Source organism: Capsicum annuum, chromosome 5 (assembly GCF_002878395.1).
Source record: "Capsicum annuum cultivar UCD-10X-F1 chromosome 5, UCD10Xv1.1, whole genome shotgun sequence".
NCBI lineage: Eukaryota > Viridiplantae > Streptophyta > Magnoliopsida > Solanales > Solanaceae > Capsicum > Capsicum annuum.
Window position 1 is genome coordinate 208,786,403 of NC_061115.1, and position 14,065 is coordinate 208,800,467.

The 14,065-nt window shown below is 37.0% G+C and overlaps 1 non-coding gene across 1 annotated transcript; it reads right to left on the reverse strand.

Moving 5' to 3' along the window:
* Positions 1-13,459: 13,459 nt before the first annotated feature.
* Positions 13,460-13,566, reverse strand: LOC124899038. Its single transcript, XR_007056177.1, has one exon. It is a non-coding gene; the product is annotated as a small nucleolar RNA R71 (small nucleolar RNA).
* Positions 13,567-14,065: the final 499 nt, after the last annotated feature.

A 14,065-nucleotide genomic window follows, 5' to 3' on the forward strand; every position in this document is an offset into this window, starting at 1 on the left:
GGGGAATCGATTTCATGGGACCATTTCCACCTTCAAAAGGCAATCTTTACATTATTGTAGTGGTTGACTACGTCTTTAAATCGGTGGAAGTGTGGCTAGTCCGACTAATGATGCAAATGTGGTGCTGAAATTTGTGAAGAAAAACATATTCTCCCGATTTGGCCCGCCTAGAGCGATAATTAGTAATGGAGGTATGCACCTTATCAACACTTGGTTCAAAAATCTCCTTGCTAAGTATGGTGTTAGGCATAAGGTTTCCACTGTGTATCATCCTCAAACTAGTGGACAAGTAGAGGTGTTGAACCGAAAGATTAAGTAGATACTACAGAAGACTATGAATGGGGAGAGAAAAGATTGGGCTGAGAAGTTAGATGACGCACTTTGGGCCTACAAAACATCTTACAAGAAGCCCATTGGGACATCCCCATATCACTTGGTGTATGGGAAAGAATTTCATCTGCTTGTGGATCTAGAACATCAAGCATATTGGGCAGTGAAAAAGCTGAATCTTGAGATGACTGCTATGGGAGAAACACGATTATTGCAGCTGAATGAGCTTGATGAGTTTAGGCTTCACGCCTATGAAAATGCCAAACTATACAAGGATAATACCAAGAGATGGCACGATAAAAAAAATTATAGAGAGAGTATTTGAACCAGGACAACTTATTTTGTTATTCAATTCATGGCTTAAGTTGTTCCCTAGTAAATTGCGATCAAAATGGTCTGGACCTTTTGAGGAGGTAAGAATGACACCTCATAAAGCTGTGGAGTTGTGGAATAAAGAGAAGACAAAGAAATTCCTGGTGAATGGACAGTGTGTAAAACATTATTGGGCAAATCATCTGGATAAGCACAAGAAGTCCATCACCTTTGCTAAGGGGTAGAACTAAGCTAAGTCGTGCCACGACATAAAATAAGGCACTGTGTGGGAGGCAACCGATGAATGTAATGTAATAGGTAGTTTAATTTTTAGTAGTTGATGAACAAAAAGAAAAATATAAAAAGATGAGTCGTGCCACGACCAAAAATAAGGTGCCTGGTGGGAGGCAACCCACTTTTACTTACAGGATTTTGTAGTTTTTGATTAATGTGTAGAAACGAGGAGCTTGGTGGAGAAATAAAAGATGAGAATATGATGAACATGGGCCTTTGAGTAAGTAAATAGGTGATACATAGTGAGAAAAATGTAAAGGGTAATAATTATACAATAAGGTATGGGAAATTTAGCCTTAGAAAATTTTTAGAAAGCAATTTCCAGTGCGTCGAGGTGCACCAATTCTACACTTAGAAAAATTTTCTAATGCTATTTCCAGTGGATCATCGTGATTCTGACGCATCGCGTAGACCTTCAATACGTTACATGACATCGCGTCAGTGTTCATGAGGTTACACTTTGATAAATTTTTTGAGAAAAAATCTAGTAACACGACGCGAACTCGACGCAACGCGTCTAATGCCCATCGCGATACCTGATGCATCGCGTCAAACCTTCATTTTTAAGTCACCTTTAGAAATATAAACTTAACCCATTCCATCACTCACCTAACCCTAGCACCGCTGCCTCCCTCTTTTTCTGTGAAGTAAAAAAATAATTCCCCCCATTTTTCTCCATCAAGTCAACAAGGTAAGTCATGTATTATTTTTATTCTCTACTCAAAATTGCTTCTTATAGTAAACAATGCTTAGAATGCTAATAGTTAGCAATAAAGGGCATGACTTGGTTTTTTTTGTGAACTTGAGATAATAAATGACATGTTAAGGTGAATTAGTGACAATAATTGTGTAGGTTGGGAGTTTTGTTTGAACTAAAACTTGTAGATCTGTGGTGGTGGACTATTTAAACTTTGTTGACTACTTTTAATTCATGTGGTGTACTTGCATGAATGACTATAAGATGTGCTGGGATTAGAGTGTTTATGTGATTGCTAAATTGATGAAGTAAACTTTCAAGTTGACTTAGTTTCTAAATAAATGAGTTGTTTTGCTGAATCATGGGGGAAAATTTAATGAATTAGGATATGTTTGATACACTACGTGATAGAAACTAAGTGTTGGGTAAATAACCATGTCACAACACCTTAATGGTAGCTATGCATGACTAAAGTAAGTGTTAAGAAGAAAAGAATGAGTGCTCATCATTGAAGACATTTATGTGCAAATTGAGAAGTCATTAGTGATTGATACTTAGAATATGCACTATAACAACTCCTAAATGCATTCTTATGCTTACTGTTGGATGACTGATTATAAGAATTATGAATTAGAAACGGGAAGTCTGGTTACCCTAGTGCATTCATATATAAAGTTGTGCTAGCGATTAAGTGTGGGGTAAATTTTACATTGAATAGTGGATAGATTTGAAGGTGCTTGTTTTATATGTTTGTGGGTTGTTATGTTTAATAGGTATAATGTCGACCAGCCACTAAAAAAGAAGCAAAGGTAAAAATGCAGCTGGACCATCTGAGCCTAGGCACAAGAGGAGTCGTGTAGCTGACCGTTTACATGCAACCCCACACGTTCCTAAGGGGCAAGCAAGGTTTGGAACTAAGGCTATAGATACAGTAGGAAAAAAGTGATACTTGCAACACAAAGAGTCAAAATATTTAGCTGATCAATTTATCAATAGGGCAAGTTTGATGAAGGAATATCCTTTGATTGTGAGAAAGATAGAGGCCCAACATATGAGTTTTCTATTTGAGCAGCCAAGTGAATGTAATTTGAGCCTGGTGTGGGAATTTTATGCCAACTGGAACTCGAAAGAGGTTGAGGTTGAGGTACGTGGTCAGATAATAACTTTCACTGCAAACTCTGTTAACGAGCTGCTAGGTGCACCCCATGCTGATCCTGAGCCACTGAAAAGAATAATCATTGAACCACTATATCAGCATATCCGTCATGTTTTGTGTAGAACTCGATCTATGACAAGGTGGATTTACCATAAAGAGGGAGGTATGCATGTTTCACTTGCCTTTGTTCATCTGAACAGGGAGGCCCATTTATTGGCTAGAATTATTTATGCCTATCTTATTCATGGGACACATATGATGGAGGTAACACATGATAGGGTGTGTCTTATTTATGCCATGATACGTGATGATGTGGATATGAATGTAGGTGCCATTATTTTCTTGGCGATGAGGGAGGCCTGATTTTTAGGAGGTCATAGATATGGATTTGGTGGATTCCTGACCAGAATTTTAAGGCAACATGGTGTGCCTGAGGAGAATGCAGACTATTTACCGCCTTACTGATAGGCCACTCGATATTTCTCACACCAAGGGACCAACTCCTCATGGTGTGAATTTGACTATTCCCGAGAGTAATGCTCATACTGATGAGATCATAACCCGTATGTATAGGCTGATTATGCTGCAGTTGAGGACTAGGGGGCGTGCAACCACCCAACAAGAGATTTATGCTGTGGAGCTTAACTACCCACTAGGACCTCATGCTCAAACTTTACTGCGTATTGGCCTAGATTTTGATGAGCTCAAGGATGATAATATCCCTATAGATGAGGAGAGGTGTATTGCTTACTCCGATGATGAGTCTGAGAAAGAGAAGCAATCTGATGATGGGAACTCAGGTGATGATTTTGGTGATGGTGATGATGCAGATGCTGATGATGTGATGGCCATGGTGTCATTCGACTGAGCAGTGAGTACGACGCCACCCTGCCTTTTGTTTATTGCTAGCACTGGGACAGTGCTATGTTTAAGTGTGGGGTGGTTGATCGTTAATCTTCTTCATCTTCATCTCTTTTATTTATATATCTTAACAAAGTTAGATGAATAATTTTTTTTTTATGTTTTATGAGTTGTAAGTTGACAATATTGCCCTTTTTGGCAAGATGATTACCCTCTTTGGCAAATTTAGTTAAAAGTATTTGCTTTATTTACAGTATTTTATTTTCGTCTTTTTTGGCAATTTTTAGATTACAAGTATTATATTGTGCCCTTTTTGGCAATTTTTCTTATGCAATGTCGTAGTTTGTTGCCGTCCCCTATGATAGATAGATGACGACCGTCTTAAGGGGAGTGCGTCTTTAGATGCTAAGAATATAATAGGACCCTGATTGCTACCTTTGAAAAAATATGGTGTGTTGGGCAAAATGTTTTAATTTGATGGTGTTGATACAAAATGAGATGTTTTTAAATGTAAGTCCCAAAAAGTGTAATTTGATTTGATTGGCTTAATGTTGAATTTAATAAAGTATAATATCGGAACCTGCAAGGATCCGACTTGATTCTTAGCACGCACAGTGTGAGTGTTTGTTTATATTCTTCATGTATAGAAATAACTAGAACTTGCCCGGTGTGTTTACAAAGCAAAATAAAGGGTGTTCAGTGTAGGAAGTGATTTAGGTATTTCTTTGTTAACCGAATTGTAAAGACTTTATTTACCTACCCTTATGCATGACGTTAGTTAAACACTGTTAAGCCTATAGCCTGACTTCTTCGGTAGCCCCATATGTAGCCGAATCCTTTCTTTGATAGACCTTAATTTGAACCATATTTCCTATGCGCTTTAATACAAATAATGGAATAAGGGGGAATGTGAAGTACAAAGAAAGAAAAAGGTAAAAGTGAAGCTCTGGAGAAGTAATTTGTGCATTTAATTGTTACGGTTAGGAGTAGAAAATAATATGTGATGAAAATTTCAGTATTGTTACCCGGTTAGTGCGTTACAATGAACCTATTTTGGCCCAGGTCCTTTAAGGACAATTTCTCCTCAACTAAGGCAAATTGCTTAGGTTGAGGGTGGTTACTATAGGGGTGCGTAACGAGAATTGGGATAAAAAGAAAAGCTAAAATGTGAATGATGATGTAAATAGAAAATACTCCAACCGTAGTGTTGTTAATGTGCTTAGAAAGATATGGGTATGTCACACCCCTGTTTAACTCCCAAAAAGAATTGGATTTTAATTTTCGAAAGAGTTTTTATTATTAAAGTGACAAAATGAAGTTGTTTCAAAAAAGGATTATTTATAATTTTTTATTCAGAGTCGCCACTTGGCATATTTCGGTGTGACAAGTTACCTTTGGAAAATTCTTTACAAAACCATTTGACTCTTTGAAACTGGTGTGCGAACAGAGATTCCGGTTAAGGAATTCTGTTGATCGAGGGCAAGGTGTTAGGCACCCCTCGATCCTATGGTTCGACCACGGTCTCTTGGTGGAGCGTATCAGCTAATTGACATTACAAATGTATAAATCCAAACAAAACACATAAATTGATCAATCAAACACACAAAACAAAGCAAATCCAAAATACAATGTTCATTCCAATTACCAAGTTCGATAACAATGAATCAAAACAACAATAATCACTTTATCAACTTTTAACTTCTTCCCCAAAACAACCAATTTTAATTCTCAAACGAGATACTATTTCACCACATAATCCATAATCAATTCAAAATCAAGGGAATCAAACGATGAATCAAAACAACAAACAATTCACATCATTACGGATCAACCTAAACGGTATTCAATTCAATACGCCGGATATCATCAATAATGAAATAAAAGAGGTGAAAGAGTAGAATTGGACCTTATTTGTAGCTTTCGAATTCAATGTTATTAGAATAAAGAAAGTCCGCACCGAAAACCTCTAACCAAACCTCGATCCACGAACCCGTAACTCGAATCTCTAACCCGATGAACCATACTTGGATAACTAATTCTATAACCAATTACTCCCAATGAAGCTAGGAACTCACAGAAGCTAACGAGATAAAAAAATTATCGATGACCATTATATAATCTCCAGTGAAATTTAAGCGAGAAAAAATGATGGGAGGGAATTGATTTGGTTGTTGTTTTGTTGGAGTTTTGAAAAAGGCTCAGATAGCGTCGGGAAATGGATCACAACCTAATTTTAAAGCAATAACAACGTTTTTCGGTGAGAAATTCGCCGAAATTGTTATCCTCGACTTCTCCATTCTTTCTCTCTCTCTCTTCGCTACTCTCTCTCTATTCATTGTTCTGTTTCTCTACCCGTGAAGAAGAAAATCAGAAAAATAGAGTTTGTTTTATATCAGTGCCCGTTCATCTATTTGGAAGAAGATGAATTTTTTGTGTGCCTTTTTCGTGGACCCCCTGAGTGTATATATATTCTGTTAGTTGAGATTATTGTACTGAGGGATGAGTTGTCCCCTTTCCCATGGGTCCCACCTCCTATTTTGTTGATTTGTATGTTGATGCCCTTTTCTTCCCTATGGGCCCCTTTGGAATTGTCTATAGGAATAAAAAAAAGAAGAAATGGTGTGCCTTTCATGAATTGTGAGAATGTGAATGTATATGTCATCTGTGGGGCCCCTCTTTTTTGTTGTATTCCTTGTTTATTCCCTTTTCTATTAGTGATAATTGAATGTAAAAAGAAGGGGTTGGGTATAGGGTAGGGGTGTGTGGGGTGGTAAGTAGGGAGTGGGGTAGGTTTTTAGGATGAGTAGTAAATTTGGTTAGGATAGGATTAAAACAAGATAGAATTTGTTAGGTATTATGTTAAGAGTTGTTGTTTTTTGTATTTTTGTGGAGGGATTATCACACGGTTGGGGGTAAATGGTAGGATAAGGTAAAATGAGTAAAAGTGATATTGGGGAGGGACAAAATTAGGTTTCTATATCATGCCCCCTTTGAATGTAAACACGAAGTGTTTTCAGACAACGAGATAGAATTTTGACCCGACCGTTTTTCAAAAGGAAGGGACAGGAAGGAAAAGGAAGACAGACACAACCGAGTCCTTACTTTGGAAAAACTACCCATCCCAAATTTTGTAGGGATAAAGTCCCCTATGGTTCAAGGATCGAGAAGTAAGGATTGTATCGAGTTAGAGAGTCTAGTGAGGTCCTGTTGAGGTTCCAGACTGTGGTTCTATCATTACATCAAAATGAAAATTATAAGTTAAAACATAAATGAAATTACAAAATCCTATCTACGCAACTTCTTTGGGACTCTTGACTTGTGTTTCATAACCCTATTCTTCAGGCGGGCTCCTGACTTGTAATTACTTCATTCTGTTTTTCGGGTGAGCTCCCGACTTGCAATTTCATCACTTGTTGCTTGGTTTCAATTTCTTTACCCTGTTCTTCAGGCGGGTTCCTGACTTGATATTTTTTAATTTGTTGATTTTCAATTTCTTCACCTTGTTGCTTGACTTTCAACTTCTTCACCATGTTGCTTTAATTTTCACTTATTCGCCCTGTTCCTCAAGCAGGCTCCTGAAATCACATCAAAATTAAAAGAAAATCATCCCAAACAAAGATTATTATAAAGAGATTTCATTTGCCAGAAAAGTGAAGTTCCAAACACAAGAATTAAATTTGCCCCAGTTTATCATCAAAGAACTTTTATGAAAGTCACATCATTATAGGAATCAAGGAGAATGACTCGACTAAAAGGTTCGTCTTATAGGAATCAAAGGGAATGACTAGACTAAAAGGTACGTCATCTAGGAATCAAGGGAATGACTCGACTAAAAGGTACATCTTCTAGGAATCAAAGGAACGACTCGACCAAAAGGTATGTCTTCTAGGGGTCAAGGGGAATGATTCAACTAAAAGGTACGTCTTATAGGAATCAAAGGAACGACTCGACTAAAAGGTGCATCTTCTAGGAATCAAAGAAATGACTCAACTAAAAGGTACGTCTTTTAGGAATCAAATGAATGACTCGACCAAAAGGTACGTCTTCTAGCGGTCAAGGGGAATGATTCGGCTAAAAGGTACATCTTATAGGAATCAAAGGAACAACCCAACTAAAAGGTACGTCTTTTAAGGGTCAAAGGGAATGACTCGACTAAAAGGTACGTCTTATAAGAGTCAAATGGAATGACTCAACTAGAAGGTACGTCTCCTAGGAGTGAAGGTTCAATTTAGGAAGTGTATCACCTAACAAATGAAAACTGAAATCCCTGGACAAGAAAGTGTGTCTCTGAGGGATATAAGATGATGATTATTTACCATGATTTGATTATCAAACCTGTGCAACAACATTGCTTCCTGCATTTGTAAAAGTGAGGTATTGCAGCCCTTGATATTTATGCTCTAAAGTCCCTGCTTCAAAGGTAATATGTTTCCTGTTTCATCAAAGAGAACTTGTGAGTATGACGTGGTGGCTGGTTTGCAGCTTTAGCTTTCGTGATGATTGCTCTTGCGCTAGTCACATTTGATCTTGATTCCAACCCTTATCATATGCCATTGACTTATTGCTTCATTGACTCAAACTCAGATGATTAAGAGTAACTCTGAAACAAACACAGTATCTCTGCTTTGCTATGTTTCTCAGACAATCCCTTTAAACCCTGGTTTTTCCCCAAATTTCCCCAAATTTTCTGTTGACAACAAACTTCTGCACCCCTTGTTCTGATTTGCAATCTTGTTTCTTTTATGTGCAAGCCGTTTGTCTTGCTTTGTACAATTAAATAAGCTGGTAGCTAGTTTTGAAATCTTTTCTCACTTGTTTTGACACGAACTTGATTCAAAGACAAGAGAAAAATAATGACAATAATTTTTATTTGGATAACTGACTCAAGAAAATAAAAATAACAAAGAAAGAAAAGACAATGAATGTCTCCATTTGAAACAAAGAAGAAAAAATTTATCTAAAAATGACAGTCAACTCTAGTGATTATGCCATGCATTTTGGATTAAGTTGCCTGACTTTTCATCCAAGCTTTCTACCAATTGTTCTTGAGTTAATGGCCCCAAAACTGAGTTACTTCCTTGGGCCCAGTGCATTCGGAGACCTCATTCGGCTAGTGGAACCTTGAAGGGTTTTTCACAATAACCTCTCTCATTTTTTTTCTCTCAGCTCACCATATTTCTATGGCATCTGTGAGGATTTTTCACTAATGAGACTCTTTTAGCTTCGTTTCTCTCAACTCACAGTCGTCTTACGGTGCTCATGAGAGTTCTTACCAATAAGACTCTCATTTTTTATCTCTCTCAACTTACCATCGTCTTACGGTGCCCGTGAGGGTTTTCACCAATAAGACTCTCTCATTTTTATTTCTCTTTTGCTTTCTTATGCTGAGGAAGACAAGTAGTTCCCAAATGCATCGTCATATCCCTTTTATGCTTAGTCTTAACATCCTCAAAGATTGATCTGAAGGTCTTTCTTTGGTTGTAACTTGGCTTTTGGATAGGGTTAGAAAGAAAGGATGGCATGAGGTCCAAACGACACTTGAAGTGGGATAGAACTTACAACTTTTGGAATCGACTCAAACAATAAGGATTAACTCATGCCCCAGTTTCTTTTGACTAGGCAATTCTAACTTGTTTATTTGGTTAGACCAAGCCAGAGTAGGGAAGCCTACGCATTTCACCCCCGAGAGAGGATTTTTGTTCTGGCAGCTTGTTCTTTTGTTTGATTCTGATTTTTGTTTTCGCTTTGAGAACTCTTTTTTCTTTTTCTTTTGGGACCTTTCTAACTCTATTTTTCTTAACTCTCTTTTCTTTTCTTTATTTTTGGACACATTTCTTTTTTTTTTTTTGAAACTTTTATGACATGATTTTTTTCTCGACACTTTTCCATTCAACTTTTCTGACTTTATCCTGATTCCAAAAGAGGGGTATGAAATAAAATATTACTAGGCTCAAATGGGGTAAACAAAGGATGACACAATGTTTGGATAGCAGAATTAAATGTCTTTATCATATCAATCCTTGAAAATACAAGTACATATGCAATATGAAATGAAAAATGAAGATCATTTGTGACATTTAGCAACACCAACTTTAACTGAGCATGTTTGTCATCTCTTCTTCTATAATTTTCAAACATATAACTCCACCTTTTTTGTACATCCATCACATTGAATGACTCATGATTTTGTGGAGCTGATTTTCTTTCTGTTCACGTAGCCACTATTTGACCTAATTGATACATGTCTTTCAATTAATAACCAAGTTATTCTTGTGATTCTCAAAATAAGTTCCTTAATTTTCAAAGAAGGATTCAACTTGATCATCAAATGCCCCAGCACTCTATCTATTTTCTCAGATGCTCCTTTTTTCTAACTTTAATCCTCTGATTCAATGTTGATGCTTAAACTGGATTTTAAGATCTGGCTGAAAATTTTGCTAGCATGTTGTGTCACTAGAATCAACATAAAATGCACTATGTAATGAAAACAAACAAACAACACCTATTTAAAACACAAAGGAAAAAGGGACACTCCACTTAATTAAAATGAAAGATAGAAAGGTTTAAACATAACGACAAAGGAACAAAATAAGATAGATCCCGAGATACAACCCTGAAATAGTTTAGACAATAGAAAATAAAATAAAATAACCTACCAGACCTCTTCCTAGTGGGAGAGAGGTGACTTCTCAATTGCTCAGCCTGACATCTTAGCCACTGGATTGCATATTAGCATGACTAGAGCTTTCCTCACTGTCAATGTTCTACACCATGATAATTTGTCTTGAATTATCCTTTCTATTTCTCTTTTCAGAGAACGACAATCTTCAATACTATGACCCTGAACATTAGAATGATATGCACATCGCACATTAGGATCAAAACTTCTTGAATGTAGGTCAAGAGTATACCTAAGGAGAGGAGTTATCATGCCCCACTGTACCAATCTCTAAAATAAATTGGCATATTACTCTCCGATTAGTGTGAAACTATCCCTCAACTTCTGTCTCCTTTCATTGTTTGTCTTAAATTGAAAATTGGGCCTAGAGGGGCTTCGGTATATATGTGGAGTTGTCGATGACTCGACAGAGTTGGCGTGCTCCAGTGTAGGTAAGATGTGGGTTAAACATATGTTTACATATTATACACCTGATATGGAGGTAGGGGAATGGAATATAATGGATTTTGGGAAAGATTCTGTAGAGCTTGGGCATAAAATTGGATTTGAGCCTGTGGATAACGATGGTGTGGTCCTCTTGCCCGTGCCTGTTGTCCTACTACAATGGCAGATGCATCTTCCTCATTCTTCTTTCCTCCAACACTTCCCGAACCTTTTTGACTTACTTGAGTAGCTGTTTCTAATGTTGCAAAACTCACAATGCGATCAATCTTAATTCTATCCTCTATCATCTCCCCCATTTTGAGGACCTCAATAAATGGCTTGCCTAATGCAGGTAACAAGTGTTGATAATATGTTTCATCCTGAGCTTGAATAAATTTCTCCAATACCTTACTTTCTTTCATTGGCGGTTTCACCCTAGCATCCTGTTCACGCCATCTAATTGCATACTTTCTGAAAGTTTCAGTACTCTTTTTCTTTATATTAGTTAGAGATTTCTCATTAAGAATCAACTCCATATTATATTAAAATTATTGCACAAATTCATTAGCAAGGCCATCCCAACTATTCCACTTGTCGATGTCTTGGTCAACAAACTATTCTGAAGCTAGACCTAAAAGACTCTCACCGAAATATGCCATGACTAATTCTTCCTTCCCTCCAGCGCCTCTTAGTTGGTTGCAATAGCGTTTAAAATGTGCTACAGGATCGTCATGTCCGTCATACTTCTCAAACTTTGGCATTTTAAAAACAAGAGAAAGATGTACACCTGGAAACATGCACAGATCTTTATATGAGACACTTTTGTACCCCCCAAGTCCTTGCAAGTTTTTCATAGTTAGTTCCAAACTTCTCAATTTTCTGGCCATTTCTTCTTGTTCTTTTATCATAACAAGCTTCTCAGTGTTAGGAGAAAATTCAGGTGGTTGAGTGTATCCATAAAGATTAGTCAACTTAAATGTGGGCTCAATAGCATGAAGTTAATAAGCAAAAATATTCAATACATGCTCTTTCATAGAGTGGGGAGGCACAACTTATGGATAAACCTCAAAAGTAGGAGCTTCGGGTGGAGGTGGGGCTATAAAAACATGAACAGTGGGTGGAGCCGAGCATATGGTAGCTTTGTGTTGAGGAATGAGGAAATAAATATTGGAAGTGTTTCGATAGTGTTGCCTCGGAGTAGATCCTGATGCATGTTGTAACGTGTCAAAAACAATAGGAAATTGTGCATATGACACTGGAGGCAATCTAGAAAGATATTCCAGATTATCAGTGGGAAATGGAGTAGGCAGCAACCCATTAGCCCAAGCTCGATGCATTTCTATCATTTACTGCCTTAATTTCCGAATCACTTCATTATCTTCCAAATTCTCATTCCCCGAACTCCTTATATGATCAGTGATAATAAACTCGGTATCCTTGTTGGCCATAACTTTCTATGTGACCTAGTACAATATGGAGGACCGACCAAAATGACACAAACCAACCACCTTAAACTAACTGAACAAGAGATAGCAAATGCATTAGAATTCAACACCTTTTTTCAAAACCATTTTTTTAAAAGGTTACCGAACCCAAGAGGGGTGCCTACGTATCTCACTCCCGAGAGAGGAGAATCAGGTGTGCGTAGTTTGTGAAGTCTTGCCAAAATGGACAACTAAACTCTTTTTTCCTTCTTTTTTATTTTTCTTGAAACTTTAAAAAGAAAAGATAATAACAAATTGTCAAAAGAATTGACGAAAATCTTTTTGCATTTTTCAAGTTTAAACTCCCTATACAAAATGAAACCTATGGTTACCAAAAAAAAATCTTTTTTGGGTTTTCGATATTGAATTTCATATGAAAATGAAGCTTGAACCTATTAAAGGAAAAATCTTTTTGTAGTTTTCTTTAAAGATGTATATGAAACACCTACTCTAAGTGAAGAGTGAAGAAAATCTTTTTGAATTTTTCAAATAAGATCCCCGAACCAATAATAGGTTGCCTACGTATCTCACTCCCGAGAGAAGAGAATCAAGGGTGCGTAGTTCATCCAGATTGGACAATTAAGGATTAAATGACTGACTAAACCCTGAATTGAAAGACACAACTAAAGACAGATGAATATAATCTTTTTGGATTTTTAATTAGAAACTAACACCAACAACTATGAAAGAAAAAAAATCTTTTTGATATTTTCGTTATATAAAAATGTACAAAGCTCCTATTGAAAGGAAAAAATATTTTTGGAATTTTTAAATTGTGAATACTTACTAAAGAAATAAAAGGAAAATCTTTTTAACGTTTTTGATTTTTTGTAGGTTTAGCTGAATGTAAGACTGGCAAGAGATAAAAAATTGGTTGAGCATTTTCACTTGCGAACCATGTGACGAGCAGTATTTTAAAGCCTGAACTAGGAGGTCGATTTGAATAGAATAAGAATATGGTGCAATTGTTGAATTCAGCGGGGCAATTTCATGGCTTTTCATACGAAGACCCGCAGAAGCATATACAGACCTTCTTAGAAATCAGCGATGCATACATTCTTGAAGGGATGAATCCTGATTATGTCAGGTTGACACTTTTTCCCTTCTCTCTAATGGGGGAAGTAAAAAGGTGGTTACATGCTGAACCACCACTCTCTATCCCTACATGGGAAGATCTAGCTCAGAAGTTTCTTATTCGATTCTTTACATCGGGGAAGACGGCATACTTAAGGAGTGAAATCTTGAGTTTTAGATAGAAAGAAGGAGAGTATCTCTACCAAGATTGGGGGAGATTTAACGGTATGCTCAGAAATTGCCCTCACCATCATTAATCCAATGATGTTCTTGTGCATACTTTCATAGAAGGATTGGATCCAAACACGAAGATTCTCTTGGATTCAGTAGCAAGTGGACAGGATCTTGAGAAGACATATAAAGAATTGTACACACTGTTGAATCAAATTTCATAAGGGTATGCAGACTCGAGGAATACTCCTAAAAAGGTTGTAGGGGTATTGTAGGTAGATCAGTTCACTACATTAAAGGCACAGATCATAGCTATGCAAAATCATATGATTACTTAACTTAATAACATAAAGTTGGGCGTTACTCAACCAGCAGCTACATCGAATGCAGTCCAATAGGCAAATTCTTGGTGTGAGGCTTACGGGAGTGGTGAGCATGTAGCTGATGCTTGCACGGATAATCCAAATTCTTTCAACTATATAGGGAATGTAAATCGACAGGGACAACAAAATTTTGGTAACACTTATAATCCTAACTAGAGAAACCATCCCAATTTCTCATGAGGTGGAAATCAGGCGCAGAAT